This window comes from Corvus brachyrhynchos, unplaced genomic scaffold (genome assembly GCF_000691975.1).
Source record: "Corvus brachyrhynchos isolate BGI_N302 unplaced genomic scaffold, ASM69197v1 scaffold37, whole genome shotgun sequence".
NCBI classification, from domain to species: domain Eukaryota; kingdom Metazoa; phylum Chordata; class Aves; order Passeriformes; family Corvidae; genus Corvus; species Corvus brachyrhynchos.
This window is the reverse complement of record NW_008239289.1, coordinates 975,072-991,838: the sequence shown is the minus strand read 5'-3', so window position 1 is coordinate 991,838 and position 16,767 is coordinate 975,072. Positions and strand designations below refer to the sequence as shown.

The following is a 16,767-nucleotide window of genomic DNA, read 5'->3' as shown; positions in this document are numbered from 1 at the left end:
CCCATTCACTGTAACCCTTTGTGCCTGACCTGTGAGCCAGTTGCTCACCCATCCCACAACGTGTTTATCCAGCTGTGGGCTGGACATTAGGTCCAGGAGGATCCTGTGAGAGACAGTATCAAAAACTTTACAGGCTTCCCTTCATCAGCTGGGTTACCTTGTCAGAAAAGGAAACCAGCTTTGATAAGCAGGACTTTCCTCTCATGCAGCCATGCTGGCTGTAACCGATGACTGTGTTTCAGGTGTTTTTCAGTACCCCCAAAATAATCTACGGAACTTTACCAGGCACTGGAGTGAGACTGACAAGCCTGTAGTTTCCAGCATCCTCCTTCTTGCCCTTCTTGAAAATCGGCATTGTTTGCCAGCTTCCAGTCAGCTGGGACCTCTGGATTCCCAAGACCAGTCAAAAATAATTGAGAGAGGGTTTACAATTACATCAGCCAGTTCTTTGAGGACTGTTGGATTAATTTCATCAGGCCCCATACATTTATAATGATCCTGCTGGAGCAGGACATCCTGCACAATTTTGGGGTCGACTGGGAGTTCATCATTCTTGCAGTTATGGTCCTGCATCTCAGGGCACTGAGACCCCTTTGGTCTGTGTCTTGGTTTAAAAGACAGACGTCTGCCAAGGAAGGCAGGAACCTTCCTGGAATGGAAAGATGATCCCCTCCCTCCAAATTATTATAATTTCAGAATTATGGGGCTTCCAGGCAAAAATATGGGAAAGGGAATAACAGTTCTTTACTAGAAAATATATATATGTATGTAACAAGACAGAGCAAACAACAGCGACGAAGTAGTGACCAATTCCCACCCGCTGAGCCGTTTCCCCTTTGGTGCAGCGGACTACAACCGGCAGGGGGCGCTGGCGGCTCGGGCAAGGCCATGGCTGCAGTGCCGCGCTTGCAGCCGGCAGGGGGCGCTCCGATGCGAGCCCTGAGCGCCTCAGGGGTAATGGCGGCCTCGGGAAGAGGGAAAGGGTGTGGGGCGGGGGGGCTTTCCCGGGCGCTCACGTGTACCGTGCGGGTATCCTGGCAACGGCAGCCACCGAGGTTCCAGTCAACCAGCAGCAGGGACCCTCTGTCCGGAGAGGGAGGAGGTGGGGGCCCGGTTTCTCCTGAAACACTCAACGCATATGGCGAGGGTCTGCCGGCAATGGCAGGTGCTGTAAAGTCCCAGTCAATCGGCAGCTCCTGCAAGCAGCAGGGTCACCAACAGGCAGCAAGGAGAATTCTGCAGCAGCACCGAGCCCCTGAGCAGGAGCAGTCCAGCACCCAGAACCTCAATCATCTCCCTTCCAAGCGAGGCAAAGTCTGCCCACCCCCAGTGAAGAACTGCCATTCCCTCCTCGCCCCTCCACCCAGAGCCATTTCAGCCATAAGTCAAGGCACTTGGCTAGTCGTTTTGTCTCCATCACTGTCCATTCACCATCTCTCTGACAACAAATGGGAAGAAATTCCCTAAGAAACCTAACCCAGAACAGACCATCTGTGTTGAAAACGGGAGGCACAGAATGTATCACATACCCCTCTGCATTGTCCGTGTCCCTGTTTGTGAGGTGATCATCCTCATCTGTAATGGGCTGATGTTATTTTACACTGCCTATTGCCGCTAATATATTTGAAATAACTGTTTTTACTGTTCCCCACAGTTCAGTCAGCTTCAACTCCAGCTGAGCTTTGGCCACATGAATTTTCTCCCTACAGTGGCCAGCAGCATGTCTCTGTTCTTCATGTGTCACTTGACCTTCCTTCCACTGGGCATACACCTTCCTTTTTTGCCTTATTTCCAAGAAAAGATTCTTGCTCAGCCAAGCTGGTTTTCTGCCTCTCCAGCTTCATTGGTGACATTTGGGTATGGCTCTTAGGAGGTGATGTTTAAGAAGTGACCAGTACTGATGGATGCCAACGCCTGCAAAAACATTTTCCCCTGGGGAAATTCCTTGAGCTCTCCTCGTGTCCAGAGTTGTGAGAGTCTGCTCTCCTCGTGTCCAGAGTTGAGGGTTTGCTGGCACTTTTCCTCCTGTCAATAGAGATTTTAAACTTGGTCACTTTGTGGTGTCTGTGGCCAAGGTGTCTGCCAATCTTCACTCCACTTGTGAGATCCACTCTCTTGACAAGCAGCACATCAAGGAATAAAGAGAACTACTGAATAAGGTAACATTTTTTGACTAGTTTCCCCTTGCAAGCCTGTGTATTCTTAGCAGGGCAGTTAACATAAGGAAATGCGGGTTTAGTTCCAGTCAGCCTTAACTACGTAATTCTGGCATTTAAGGAATTGTTAGCATTGTTACAGGGTGGTTTTCCAAGCAGTAGAGGCACGTTATCTTTATGTGAGAAAGGTCTGCCTTTCCTCTAAAAGGAAGCAGGACAACAATAATGCATAAAAGACTGATTCTACTGTTGGTTTTTTTCCGGTATTCTATCAAAATATGCCTTGTCCAGTGTTACAGATTGTCCAGTATTAGAAATATGTTGTATTATCTTTTCACATGCATCAGGTTATTTGTATTTAGGCAAGTTTAAAAAGCCCCTTGAGTATATGAGGAACGTAGGAAGATGTAAATATTTCTGAAATGGGGAAGCTAGGAAAGTGGAGAATCTTAAGCCAGAAGCTTTAAGATTGTCTTTCTAATGTTGGGTCACTAGATATGTGGATTAGAGGATTATTTGGAAAGAAACAATGAGGTTTTGTCTGAACATATTGATATACATTGCTATTTATAGTTTCCAAGAAAGTGTGTAGGGAGTTTGGTTGCCAAAATCAGACATGCAAGTTGTTCCACACTACACTGATGGATATTTGATATATGTTCTAGTACATTTGCCCTTAGTCTGGAGAAAATTGGTTCTTCCTTTAATGGCTCCTTTGTGACAAGTAACAGTGAGCCAATATTATAAATAAACTCCGAGTAGTTTGAGGCTTCTCTGTAGCACAGGCAAAATTGAATTTTACTTCCCTATGGGTGAAAGCAAGGTAACTCTTTGGGGGCAGACAAGTGTGTTTTTCTGGTAGTGTTAGACCTCATGCTGGGCAGGATGGTGCAGGTAGGTAAAGAAATTTGAGAGGGATCAGTTGGAGGTAGGAGAAAGGGGCTCAGAGGAGTCTCTGGCAGTTTTGGGGAGCTGTTCAGAGGGCCAGGAAGGATGACAGGCGTATCAGGAAAGTTTTTTAGGAACATGGTCAAAGCTGCACACTTATATCTGGGAGAGGTGGGAGACCTCTGGGCCCCTGAGGTGACAGGTACCTGGGCAGTAAAAAGGATGTGAAGTTGTCATATTTCCCACTAGTTAGCAAAGCTGAACATGGATATGGCCAGTGCAAGCTGCTGGATGATGGTGAAAGCAGGGCTGCAATAAGGAGCCTTTTTTTCTGGGATGTGCCTCCTTCATTAGTGCACGTTCCTCCGATCCCACATGCTGCTGTTCTTCATGACTTCAGATGTTGCACTGGTTTCTTTGCCCAGCTGTTGCTTCATATCTCTTCAACCCTTTTATGCCTTTGGAGGGTCTGCAATAGTAGTGAGAGCACCTGGAGGGAGAAGACACCACTACTTAGGCTCCTCTGGAACACCTTGTCCACAGGACCTGATGGCATATGCTTTCTTGTGTTGCCTCTTGGTGCTTGGATGGAGACAGGTACCAAAAAGAGCTTGCTGCTTTGGCCAGGGCCACCCACTTAAAAGAAAATTTTCTCCCTCTGTCTTTCTCTTGTCTTCCCCAAGTTCATGATTTCAAGCTACCGCCTAGATGTCTGAAGTTGTTTCTGAGGTTGTTATCCTATCAACAGGCTGGAGCTCTGGCAGAGTGGATAAGGTTAGTTATCATATATTAATAATTTAAAAGATGCTCCCCAAACTAAATTATATTACCCCCAAACAAAATTTTCTTTGTAGTAATCCCAAAATCTATGCTTCAGAAGAAGAGTGTCTTCAAAATCTTGATTATAGAAATATACCATATACAAATCTTGAACACACAAAATCTTGAGTATAGTATTTATTCAAAATCAGAAATATACAATCTTGGATGTATATCTGGAAATTATCTGAAACACAGTCATGTCCTGATACCCTTTATGCATGTTGTGTTGTAATCTACAGTAGTTTCATAAATAATAAATATTATTTGTGAATAAAGAAGGTTCAACAAGAAAATGGAGTAGTGCTGTACTACATAGTATTTCCCTGGGATTTCAATAGTTTTGGTAAGGATAAGAAATGGACATGGGCCATGGATTACTGGCTCCTTTCCTCTTCCTTTGTCTCTGCTGGATCTGGCCATGTGTCTGGGAGCATGCGTGTCTCTGCGTGTTGGTGTGTTTGGGATCATGCAAGGGTATGTTGATGGTGGCAGCTCGTTGCTGCCAGACCACAAGAGGGACCCAAAGACATGCGTTGCTGTCTGGTATCCCTTGAAAACTGGAAAGATCGTTAGCTTCCAGCTTGGGCTTTCAGAAAAGTAGCTTATTTTCTTTCACTTTTAGCTTTCAGGAATTTTACTATGACTCACCTATAAGCTTTCTGAAGGAGAGTCTGAGAAAGGCTCTAGAAAAAAGGCTGCTAGAGATAACATGATTTTAAACAACTTTGTCATGGCTGCCAAGTGCACTGGGAAAGGCTGTGTCATCTAGACTGATAGTGATGAATCATCTGAAGACATTAGAAGGACTTATGTATTATACTGCGGGTATAATATTAAGAAAATAGTGATCTGGAATTTTCCCTTTATTAGTATTTTGAACATTATTAGTATTTTGAACGTTCAGCCAAGCAGAGAAGTGCAGATGATGCAGACCTTTCCATAAATTAGAGGGAAAACTTACCAAAAGTAAAGTTGCTCAAAAAAAAAAAAAAAAAAAAAAAAAGAGACATTCTGTATGATGCAGCTTTGCTGCTTGAGTAACTCACTGTTCCTCCGAAAGATGACTGTAAATTGTGCACTGCATGTGCAAACAGGGCATGTCTTTTGTAGCAGTGGAAAACATCTTTGATGTGGGCTGGTTTGGTCTGGAAAGAGCAGCACTACTTGGATTTAGCTGCCTCAGTGGCCTCATTAAGTAGGCCTGAGAAATGTCTTCCTCTGTGAAGAGATCTCAGATGCCTTCTTCACTGGGACTGCTATGCTTTTCTTTTCACCCTTTGGGCAGAGCTGATTCCTTGTACTCATATACCCTATTTTATTCAAGGTAAATAGCAGCCATGTTTTTCTGTGTACAAGAATAATTTCCAACAGAAGGGTGGGGGAAATGACTAGAGATTATTTTATTTCAGTGACAGGTCCTTATTCGTCAACTAAAAATCTAATGCTATTGAGTGGTGATGTGGTAATTTAACATCACTGAAAATGACAGAATATTTTTATACTGTATTGCATCTGTGTACCACCCTCACTCTGAGAGCAAGTTGAATCACTGTCATTAACAAATTCTGTTGATATGTTCTTGGAGGAGGTAATACAAAGTTATCCATGATTTACTGGTAGGGCAGTTGGGCCCAGAGAGTGATTTCCTTGAGGTCAGGGAGTAAGTCAAGAGTATGACTGATAGCAGTGTCCTTCTTGGCCAAGGAGGTGTTGAAGTGGTCTTCTCCACAGCCTCTCTCTTCTCCTTCTGCTATCAGCCTCCTGATCACCTCGCTAGGCTGAGAGGCACTACAGAGCAACATACAGGCTCCAGATACGCACCCATCCACTGTGGAAGTACTGCAGGGGCTTTTCTCTGTCTTGTACTCAGGACAGGCCATGCCAAATTCTGCCCAACAAGAAGGGGCTACAAGAAGTCAGTTTGTATTTTCACCTCTATGCTGCACAGAGGGAACATACAGTATGAAGTGTAATGATAGACTGACATGAAAGGCTGTTCCCTTCTCTTTCTGCTTTTTCTGGCAGCAGCTGAACATGCAGTGACAACACACCTTCCATTACTAATATTTTGAAACCTAGAGCAGGAGAGTGCCTCAAACCGCAGCCTTATAACGTAATGAAGAATACACACAGCTGCAGTAACAACCACATAATTATTTAATTAGTTTTTGACAGCTTCAAATTGCACAGGCGAAGGAATGCATGAACCGCACATGGAAGCCTGCCAGCAAAGGTTTTACACGTATGCACATGGTTTTAGCTATTGTAAGTGCAAAGCCAGGTTGCTGCACTTTTATTGCAAAACCTAATAGCACATCATGCACTGGAGAAGTTATATCAGGGGAATAAAAATGGCATATATAATTATTTCTTTTCCTTTATGTCACAGCATTACTTTTGTTATATTTAACTTCCCATAAATGAGCCCTGTGAGACCAAAGATGGGAATATTTTAGCATTAATTTAAGTAATCTGTAAAGTAACAGCTTTGAACTTTTGGAATAAGCAATTATGATCCCACTGATTAACATTACATATAAATTTATATTTTAAGATCCCGTTATGGAGATTAATTAATATCTCTGTTGGGAAGTTAAGTATTTGTATTTTTATTTTGAAAAAAGAAAGGCTCACGGAAGTGTAAGTTTGTCAGAAGCCACAGTGTGATTCAGGGACAGAAGAGATAACAGATTAAGAATGTCCTCAGTTTTCATTTGACTCTGCAGAGAGCTAGGGCAAGAAATTTCAATATGTAAATGTGGGAAAAATAATTGTCTGCAAACAAAATGGATGAAGAGGGCACTAACTTTAGTAGAAATCTGTCTTTGGCAAATAGATTATTCCAAAGGGGAAGATAATAATTTAGAAGTGAAGCGAAGCATAATGTACTGTAAATATTTGCTCTTCGGCTGCTGCAAAGCCACCACCCATCTCCCAAGTTACTCCAAAGTGCTTATAATTTCCATGTGTCACAAACTCCGTGATTTTATGTTAGAGGGGAAGTGATTTCTCCTGAATGCACCTAATTAAGTCTAACAGCTAAAATAAAACATGAATTAATTCAAAACTTCACTCTGCACTCTAAATGAACACAAACGTTGTCTGAGGTTTAAAAAGTTAAGTCCTTCTTTTTTTCCACATAATTGAAGTTTTCATATTTTCCAGCCTTTGCTTTTTATGGTTCTGGCTGGGATAGGAAATGCTAAAAGCCCACAAGAAAAGGCTATTCCCATAGAGCTGTGTAAGATATTCACAACAAAAACCTAAACCATGCGGAACACATGTGGTTTCAAGTTTCACAAGAAAGTCAAAACCCAGACTCTGTTTGTTGAAGTCTGTAACACATTTTGAATGAAACTAGGCCTGTTTTCAAGAAAATCTGGTCAGATTCCTGGGTTTGAGTTAAAACCATCTGAAATTTGGCATTTGGCAAGTTCTGGGAAGACGTCTTGAGGCCTGATCTCGCTGATGCTTCAAGGGGGACTTGTGGTAGATGGGAGGTGAGTGGAGGGGATGTCAAGTCTCAGCTGGAGGACTGGGGCAAGGGCATTGTCAGGGGCTTTGGGGCTGAGGAAACCAACACAGTATTGGTGGGTCTCCTGAGGTAGGGAACTGTAGTCAAGAATGGTTGTCTGAAAGTCATGTGGGTCGCATCCAGGACAGGAGATCCTGGAGATCTTGTGCACACCCCTCAAAGGGCACCTTGCTGTGCCTTCTCATGTACTCCTGTACAGAATAAAGATTAGGATACCCTGAATACTTTGGGACTGTGTTCATCACTACACTGCATTTTGTAGGATTAATGTGGATATCACTGCATCCACATGGAAAACCCACCTTTATTTTACCCACAGAAATCTCTCTGACTAAGCTAATGAAAGACTGTGAAGACATACTTGGCACCTATGATGATGCCATGCCCTTTTATTAAGAGCTCTGTATGGGAACGAATCATTAGCTGATGCTGCCACCTCAGTCTCTAAGATATTATCAAGGTAAAAGTTATAAGCTAAATTCTGGTATTTCAAGGATGGAGCAGATTTTTTTCTTGTGCATTCCTAGAAACATCTTTATCTGATACTAATACTATTGTAAATTATTTAAACTGTAAGTCTTTTAAATCAACCTTACCTTTAACTTTCTCTCCTGCTAATCACTTTTAAAATTTCTGTCCCTGCAAGCAGTGAAAATAGGCTAGGAAATTTGTAATCAAGGTTTTACTAATATTATTAGAATGCAGTATTATCTGTACAGACAAGTTTATTTCTTGAGCTCATAAACAAATACCATACACAGCTACCAATACATTCTCCCACTTATATTGCTGTGTTTGGGAATATTCAACTGTGAAAATAAAAGCTGTTTTGTGCTGAGGCCAAAATGTAAGCAAAGAACAGAGCAAATGGTTTATGAGTATGTGGAAAAACAGCATATGTCTGTGAATAAGGAAAGAGCTCTATATCAGACTAATGAGTATAGAGTATAGTTTGTCTGTTTTCTCTAATGGTATTTTATATGTGCAGTTCTGTAAGTCCAGCACTGTGAGGACAATAGTTACGCACGCAAATGAAACACAGCTCATTAAATCTCCAGTTCTTCCATCCACAGTCACTTTTCTTAAGCATAGGTCAGTCCTGTGTGAGATAATTATTTATTACCCTGATACTACTTTTTTTTTCTCCAGATGTCTGTGCTTTGGCTTTATATAACATGATAAAGTCCCTTTTGCTAACAAGTCTTTTAAAGCAGTATAGTTCTGCTCTGAATCTCAACAAATGTCCCGAGTAGCTTCTTCTAGTAGAAGCTGCAGCTTATCATTATTCATGCCTGCTGTTGGTCCTCTTAATAAGAATACTAAAGGAAGCAGACACTGTCATCCACCAACCTGCTTCCCTAAGACCCAGTTGCCCTTATATTCATCTTGTCCAGAACTAGCTGCAAATCTCCCAGATGACTGGGTTTTCATCACTTCCCTAAGTGGCAAACAAGTGCCTTTGTGGTTTTTGTCATGATGCTCTTCTCTTGTTCAAAAAGAACTTGTGGGAAACACCCCCAAAACAGACTTGTTTTCTTTAAAACCATCTTTTTCTGTAGTTCTTCCAGGAAGCAGACAGCAGTTGAGCTTTAGGGATATTGAGACTAGTAGTGAATTTTTGCTGCACTACACTCACAGACTGACTGCATCTGCTTCTAACCTCTTTCCTTGGCTGCGAACTCAGAGGCTGCTTTTCCCACTGCAGGGGGAAGTCAAGGAGAACTACTGCCTCATGGATGTCTGCTCCACTGTCTCGCTTGTCTCCACACTGCCCCAGCCCATGGGGCTGGTTCTATACTTGGCACCCACCAGGTGCAGATCTGGTTATGCCATCCTTTATCAGGGTCTCAGATACAATGTGGGCACAGATACCAAGTGCTGCCAGGGGTGTCCTGGGACTTTAACAGGGTGAAGGTGACTGGTGGGAATGAGAGTTATACATTATGTTCTGCTACCAGGGACAGTAGCCTGAGAAATTTGTGGAGTGTAAAAACTCTTTCTGTTCATAGGACAATAATCATCTTAAATGTCTTTAGAAACAGAAACAGAAAATGTAAGAGAGTCAAATTTAGTTCACCATGGCAGAATGGAAATGGAAAATTCCATCTGTTTCATAATCAAAATATATTTTATACTTATGCTGGAATATTTGTCAACATAACTACAACAAATAGAGGAGAGTAATTCAACAGATGATTACAAAAACCCAGAAGGGACATACTGGTTTTAAAAATCATGTTAATTTGTAATGATTGCATTGCAGAATGACAGTTTTTCTCTTTAGAAACTTTCTTACTCAATTCTAAGGCTCAGTTATGCCAAATTGCTAGCGTTTAACAATAAGATCAGTAGACCTTAAAAACAGAGAGAAGAAGAAAGAAAGCAAGCAAGCAGAAGCTACTATGGATACTGCCAAACCACTTCTCAGCTTTGTAAAATCAAGCACATGGGCAAGTCTCCCACCACAAAATCAGCATAAATTGATTTCCAAATTTCCTTTTTTTTTTACTTTCAGTTTCCACCCCAATATTCTGATGGCAATTTGATAAGTGATCAGAAAATCTTATAATAAATTTTCTTTCAAAAGGAGATTTACAAGTGTTTTGCTGCTTATTTGTGCAACACATCTTTTGTATTTCTTAATGCTGTATCAAAGATCCTTGCACAGCACTGGCACTCTTAGGAATTCTGTTTCTGTCTCTTTTCCTCAGGTTGACTGGCTTCTTACTTGACAAAGATCTTCACTCATTTCAGCAGCTTACTGGAATTAAACATAGTACAGTCTTACCATTAACAATTAGTGCTTATTATGGTGCCTTTTTTTTTCCAACACAAATGAAATATTACTATTTCACAGACATTTCCAGTGAGAATGACTGTGGGGAGTTCCACATTTAATGTCACTCCATGCTTGAAAGCTATATGCATTGCTTACTTTGGATTACAGCTAAAAACCAAGTTTTGATTGAAAGAATGGCTGTGACCCAATCGTTAACTACCATACATGTCAATTTGAAATGATGGAAATAATTGCCACTGACAGTTTTACTTTGTAGAAACCTATTTTCTTCCCTTCAGAATCTTTTTTATCTTGGTTTACTGGAAAAAGTGAACAAACACAAGGAAATGCTTTCAAAATTAAAGAACACCAGTAATCACTTTGCATAATCCACATCTGGGCTCAATCCAGTTTTCCTTAATTAGCTACAAATGCCATGTCTGCTGCTATGTCTGAAATTTTCACTGCATCTACCTATTAAAGTGTAAAATGAATTGGATTTTCAAGTTAAAGAATATTACTTAGGTGGTTAAGTGGATTTAGACACAATGGCATTTTTTTGTACTAAAAATAGTACAAATGTGGCTATTTTTCAGATTTTTAGAACCAGGGCACTTCTGTTTTTTGAAGATCACACTGGCTACTTACCCTAGCAAACAGGTATTTAACAGGTGTTATTTAACCAGTAGATTACACAAAGACACTCAGGCCTTTTGTTCATCCTGTAAATAGAAATAGTTTTGTAAATTGTGAATGACTATAGCTTCTCTGAGTCTGGTGTCCACATGACTACCTGTCATGTTTCCTTTGTCAAGACTGGATGTAGTATTCACATCCATCTAAAGGCCTGTGCTGCCTTTACACCACTGTCCAAAAAATGGGAAGCTCAAGCAGCTAACTTGCTCCAGAGTTATCTCACTGCTCTGAGGTCTGGGATAAAGGATACACAAAGTTATATATTTTGCCTGTACTGGGAAAAGAAAACAGGTCCTCCTCAAATTTCTGTTAAACTTGTTATCAATGGAGAATGTGCCCTACTAAACGCAAGTGGTGTAGGAATAGTGTAGACAGGTGAACACCATCTTCCAGCCCTTTACCATTACTAGTTTTCAGTTGTCATTGGGAGTTGAAATTGTATATATGTATATGAAGAGCTTCAAGTTGCACCAAGGGAGGTTTAGATCAAATGTTAGGGAAAACTTATTCACTGAAAGGGTTATGGAACATTGGAACATACTGTCCAGGGAAGTGGTTCATTCATCATCCCTGCAGGTGTTTAAAAGATGTATAGATATGGCACTTGGGGACAGGGTTTATTGTGCATTTGGCAGTGTTAGATTAACAGTTGGACTCAATGACCTTAAGGGTGTTTTCTAGTCTAGATGGTTCTGTGAATGACTGTCCAGTCACAATACCCTGTTTTTATCAATAGCTGCCCAAACAAGAAATACAAGAGTGTTCCTTGGTGTCCTGTCATCTGGAAAAGGATTCTGAAATGCAGCACCACCTGTGTAGGGCCTTTGGCATCACCATTGTGATTGCCATCCCTCAGTGCTCCCTTCTCCAAGCTTGTGCCAAGGCCTCTTTGAAAAAAGAATCTCCTGGAAAGTTACCTACTCTTGAAGATAGTTTTTTTTCTTAAATACAAAACTCAACGAAGTTTGAAATCACTTCCTCTGTGTGTCTGCTTTCTTTTTCCCCTGAATTTTTCCTCACTGATGCATTTTTAAAGTCATGATCTAACCTTTAGTTAAGCCAAGAGAAATCTTTCCAGTGCCTTGAGAATATGATAGATCAGTATCTAAATGAAAATGTAAAAATGGCTTAAGAACTGATTTGGCTGAAGGAGGACAGTGGAAAAGCTTTTGGTGCTTACAACAAGAAATAAAGTTGCAAGGTTTCACCTTCAATTTTAAATCCCTAGGAGCAAATCTGGAAGGTCATTGTGCTCCTTTAGCTTCTGGCCGCAGTGTGCAGGAGAGAAACACAGTCCTCAGGTTTAGATCTGTGTGCATGGGTCTGAGGATATTTCCCTTCGGAAGGTGTTTCTTTTGTTTCCCCCTTGCTTCCAACCTGCATGTCCTATGCATCTCTTCCTGAAGACAGACTTGATAATGTCTGAAGATACTTTATCCTGGAGCACTGTCTCAGTACAGAAAAGGATGGATTTAAATAAACCATTCATTGAATCTTTCCCTCCCTGCCACCACAGGGCTGTGTATACCTGATGTAGCTCTTTGAAAGACAGTGGATTTATGTTGCTGTTGCTACAGGACAGTGCTGTGGGGAATAGCAAGCCTATTTCTATAATTCATCGTGCGGAGGCAGTCAAGTGGCCCCAGAAGGTTTCTAAGGAAGGAGCACCAACAGTTGCCTTTGCTGCAGTTGCATGGGACAGACTCAAGAGGTGGAAATCTAACCTGAAGGAAGGACTATTGAATCTGAGAATTTGGAAGATGTTGCTATTCTATTTTACAATCACTTCTTCCTTCTGTCATCCCCCAAAATGCTCCTCCCTGTGCTTCAGAACTCAGAGCACACAATAATCTCATGCTTGACATACATGGTTACGAGATACCGAGGTTCCAGACCTCTTCTTGTGTGTCATGGGGCAGTTCTGGTGATTTGTCCGGAACTAGGCTGATTTGTAGGAATGGAGGATCTGGTCGCCTGTGTCTGCTCAGAGGTTGGCCCGTGGCTGCAAAAGTGTGCAGAAAAATATGTCTCAAAATACACTGTTCAGCTGTTTCATACCCCTTTCAGTAGTGATAGCAATTTGGGGCTTATGCTTTTTGCTTTCCAAAATGTGCTGTTAAGGAACTAAAGACTGAAATGACTTCTCCTTCTGTTCACATTTTTGGTTGGTTGTCTTAGGTAAGATGTTCTCTTGGAAATGGTGTTTAGTACTACCCACAACTATTTCCAAAATGACTAAGTTTGTTTTTTAAAGAAGGATAAAAAAAATAATGACAAATTGGAACCTTATGGACTATTAAAACTCTCTGGTAGAAAGAACTGTCAGCATGATTTATATCTAGAAATTCTCTTTTCAAAGTCATTAAAAAGCTGTGTTCCAGTTTTTGAGCTCTTGGGAGAAACCTGGCTAAATTTCTTCCTGTTGTCTAATTTCTGAAAATATCCCGCCTAGAAGAGACACAACAATAGAATCATGTCAGAAGTGCAAATACCAGGTGAGCCACATGCATGAGCAATAGTGGGGAGAATGGCTTAGTTTATTTGTTATTCAAACATTTTTTAGGTAAGAATAAAAAAAAAGCTGGAATTTCTAGATGCTCCAAATAAATCGCTCACTTTGGAAACATGACTGTCTCAAGGGCACTAAATCCCATGTAATCTTGGCAACCCAAAACATACCTGGCTGAACTAAAAGTAGAAAAGAAAAATACATAAAAATTTTATTTGGTAAAGAGGGAGGTCATCCCACTTAGTGATATTTCAGTTTTAATGAAATTCTTTTATCCTGAAATACATACACATTTCATCCTAAGTTGATTCTCTTTCTACAAGTATATTTCTAATTCAGCAAATAAACAAAAGGCTGTATGGGAATTTTGCTGAAAGCCTCAGAACTGCTGAGCTCAATTTGTTCTTGAGACATAAATGTGAATTATGTTTGCCTGTTGCTATCTGTGAGCTGGTTGGAGCTGATGGCAGGCTGCAAGTGCTGTAGTGCCAGCCTGGCAAACTTACAGCAGCAGCAGGCAGCTGCCTCATTTTCTGGCTTCCAGCAGTATGTGGGCGAAGCAAAATAATGTTAGCATTTGGCTAACATCACATGATGGCTTCCAAAGTATCAGTTCAGAAGGCTTCTCTCATCCAAAAAAAAATGGGCTCTCACTGAGTATTTGCAGTAACACACACGCACCCACACCCACAATCAGTGGGTGTAAAATGTGAAAAGGATGCTTGCCAGGGAGCTTTCAGATCCACAGCTGTGAATGGGAACTGCATGCTTGGAATGGAGGCATGAGAATGGTCTTGCTGTTTGTGTCCTTTTGTTCCTCTGACATTTTGGGATTTTATGTGGGTGTGATGACATATTCCCCTAAAGCCTGCAGCACCAAGTCACGGGTTTCAATGCATGCTACCAGAGAAGGATAACTCCTCAGAAACACGACTGCAGTGAAACAGAGAGCAAGCCCTCATGTGTACTGGAAGGATTAAATTGTGCCTAGACTCCTCTAGCTGTTTGCACTGAAAGTGAAGGCAGAGGGAGAAGCACATCAGCCCCCTCCCACTGCTGCCTTCCCTGCCTGCATCTGATTGCTGTTGCCATTGCTGGCTGCTGCCCAGCTGAGTCCCCCACGGGAAGTGCGAGGCCCACACAGATAAGCACATTAGCACAGCTTGTATCTGCACAACTGCATTACTGTTTGCACAAAAGCACGTTGCTTCTGGCTTACACTTTTGTAGCATCAACGAAAATCAGCTCCAAACCACTTGGGAGTGCTGGTACAGGAGGATTTGTTTTGAACGAGCCCTACTGACAGCAGAATTAGGCTACACATGTGGATTCATGGAAGACTTACTTGAGAGGTGGAGACAGCAGGGAGATAGTAAGGCTAGACGGACATGTAATAGGTCAGCTGAGAAGAAAGCAAGCCAGGAATCTGGGTGAGATTTAGGGATTGCCAGTCTGAGAATTCAGCTTGGAATGTTGTCCTGGGAAACATCGTGCAGCAGAGAGCAAGGAAGGGTGGAGCATGATGCCACAGACCACTACCCAAGTGATGTTTGTGCTGGAGCACTTCATGTGTCCAGGGAAAGACAGTGAGAGTGGGATGTTTTATCAATTATCTGTTCATTACCGTACCAGACTCTGCAAAGAGGAAAGAAAGACATTTCGCAGTTATGGAAGGGGAGAGAAAGAGAGAAAGGGAGAGAAAGAGAGAAAGGGGAGAGAAAGAAAGGCAAAAGGAGGGGAGTGGAAACACTGGGATCAAAAAATTGAAAATAAACCACCAAGGAAATAGTAAAGGACTAGATGTAAAGAAAAACTAGTAGTGTAGAGGAGAGATAAAACTTAATACAGAAGTAATGGAATCCAAATCTGTATGAGACTCTCTTCTACAAGTTTACTCTCTCTGGCAGTTTTAAGGTAGAATGCCTTTTCTTTCAGTAGGAAGAAAAGTGGTCTCAAAGGTTGGGCCTCCATCAATGTCCCAAAGAGGATGATGGGCTCTAGGAACATTCAGCCTGAAAAGGACTTTTCTCACCTCTGTAAAGTCATCGCATCATGCTCATAAATCAAGATTATTCTTGCATTGAGAAGGAATCTAGACTCAGACTTCTAAGTGCATGCAAAAAGAAGCAAACTATTTCTAGCTGCGCTAGCAGTGATATAATGTAAGTGGTTATGGCTAGGAAAAGGATTTTTTATTATTTATGGCCTAAATACAGATACATTATACACTCTTCCACCTACTGGACTGTAACTGCTATTTTTGTTACCTGTCTGACCTTTTTTGTTACCTTCATTCCTGATCGCTGTCATAAAACTCAGATCTATGTCACCTAGAACTGTTCAGATGACAAATTTAATTCCACTTTTTATTCTGACACCTCCATCTTAGTAGATATTTCATTGACATTACTGGAGCAGTAAAGATTATTGCAAAGAAGTTGCACATCTCCTCATTAATAGGCATCAGACATCTCCCATTTCTTTCACGGGTTTGCTGAGTCAGGTACACCTGAATGATCTGCTAGTGTTTCTTTTTAAGCTTTATGCTATTTGCCATGGAAAATCCAGTTTAACAATTTTCTTTCGTAATTCCTCCTCTAATTTATATTCTTGTTTGTTGACTTCATCTGTGTCAAATTTCTAAATCCTGAAGACTTTTTCTTGTCTTCAAAGAACCTTACTGCTTTCATTACACTAGAAGGCTTTTGCCTCTCTGGTTTCCTTTAATACTTGGTTGTACATACATTTTCTGAGTCTCAGTATCAGCTTTCATATCTAAACTACTTTGGGGGTTTTACTCCCTTTAAGCTCTCAGTTTTTTGTAATTACCCTTGAGTTTTAGTGAAGTCTCCCCTTTATAAAATATTACATCTTTCTAATTAATTTCCTAGGTGTCAAACCTAAATGTAACAGCTGCTGCTAGTTGGTGACCTGAGTCCTCTTCTTAGGTGAAATAGCTCCTCTATGTTACTTAAGACTAATGCGAAATTAGCTTCACGTTCTGCTTCAAAACTTGAAATGTACTTTGGGTGTTGAGAAGTCAGATGCTTTGCAGACATTTGGGACAACTATAACAGCAGACCATGGCACTCTGTAATGAAGCTGACCAGCTCCTTCTAGTTAAAAAGCTTGTCTCCCTAAGTGCTTGAAAACCATTTCCAATTTTGCTAATGAAGTAACTGATGGCAGTTGCAGATTGTTCTTCCTGTGTGGAGCCCATGCTGAAGTAAGAAGAGAAGAGGAATGATGGGACAAGAAGATGTGGGGAATACTGTGGTGTCTGAAGCAAACATGCACCCCCTCTTACAGCTGTGAGTTTCCCTTTGGCTTCACACTGCTCATCCTCTCCTCCAGCAGGTTTGCCAGCAAAGAAGGTTCAGCA

At 41.4% G+C, this 16,767-nt stretch overlaps 1 long non-coding RNA gene across 1 annotated transcript in view; it reads left to right on the top strand.

Annotated features, from left to right (window-relative positions):
• The first annotated feature begins 7,172 nt into the window (after positions 1–7,172).
• The window catches only part of LOC108448207, a 16,152-nt gene continuing 6,557 nt past the window's right edge, over positions 7,173–16,767 (top strand). The window contains exons 1-2 of the long non-coding RNA XR_001864011.1: positions 7,173–7,366; positions 16,575–16,696. This is a non-coding gene — a long non-coding RNA (uncharacterized LOC108448207). The remainder of the gene's footprint in view (positions 7,367–16,574; positions 16,697–16,767) is intronic.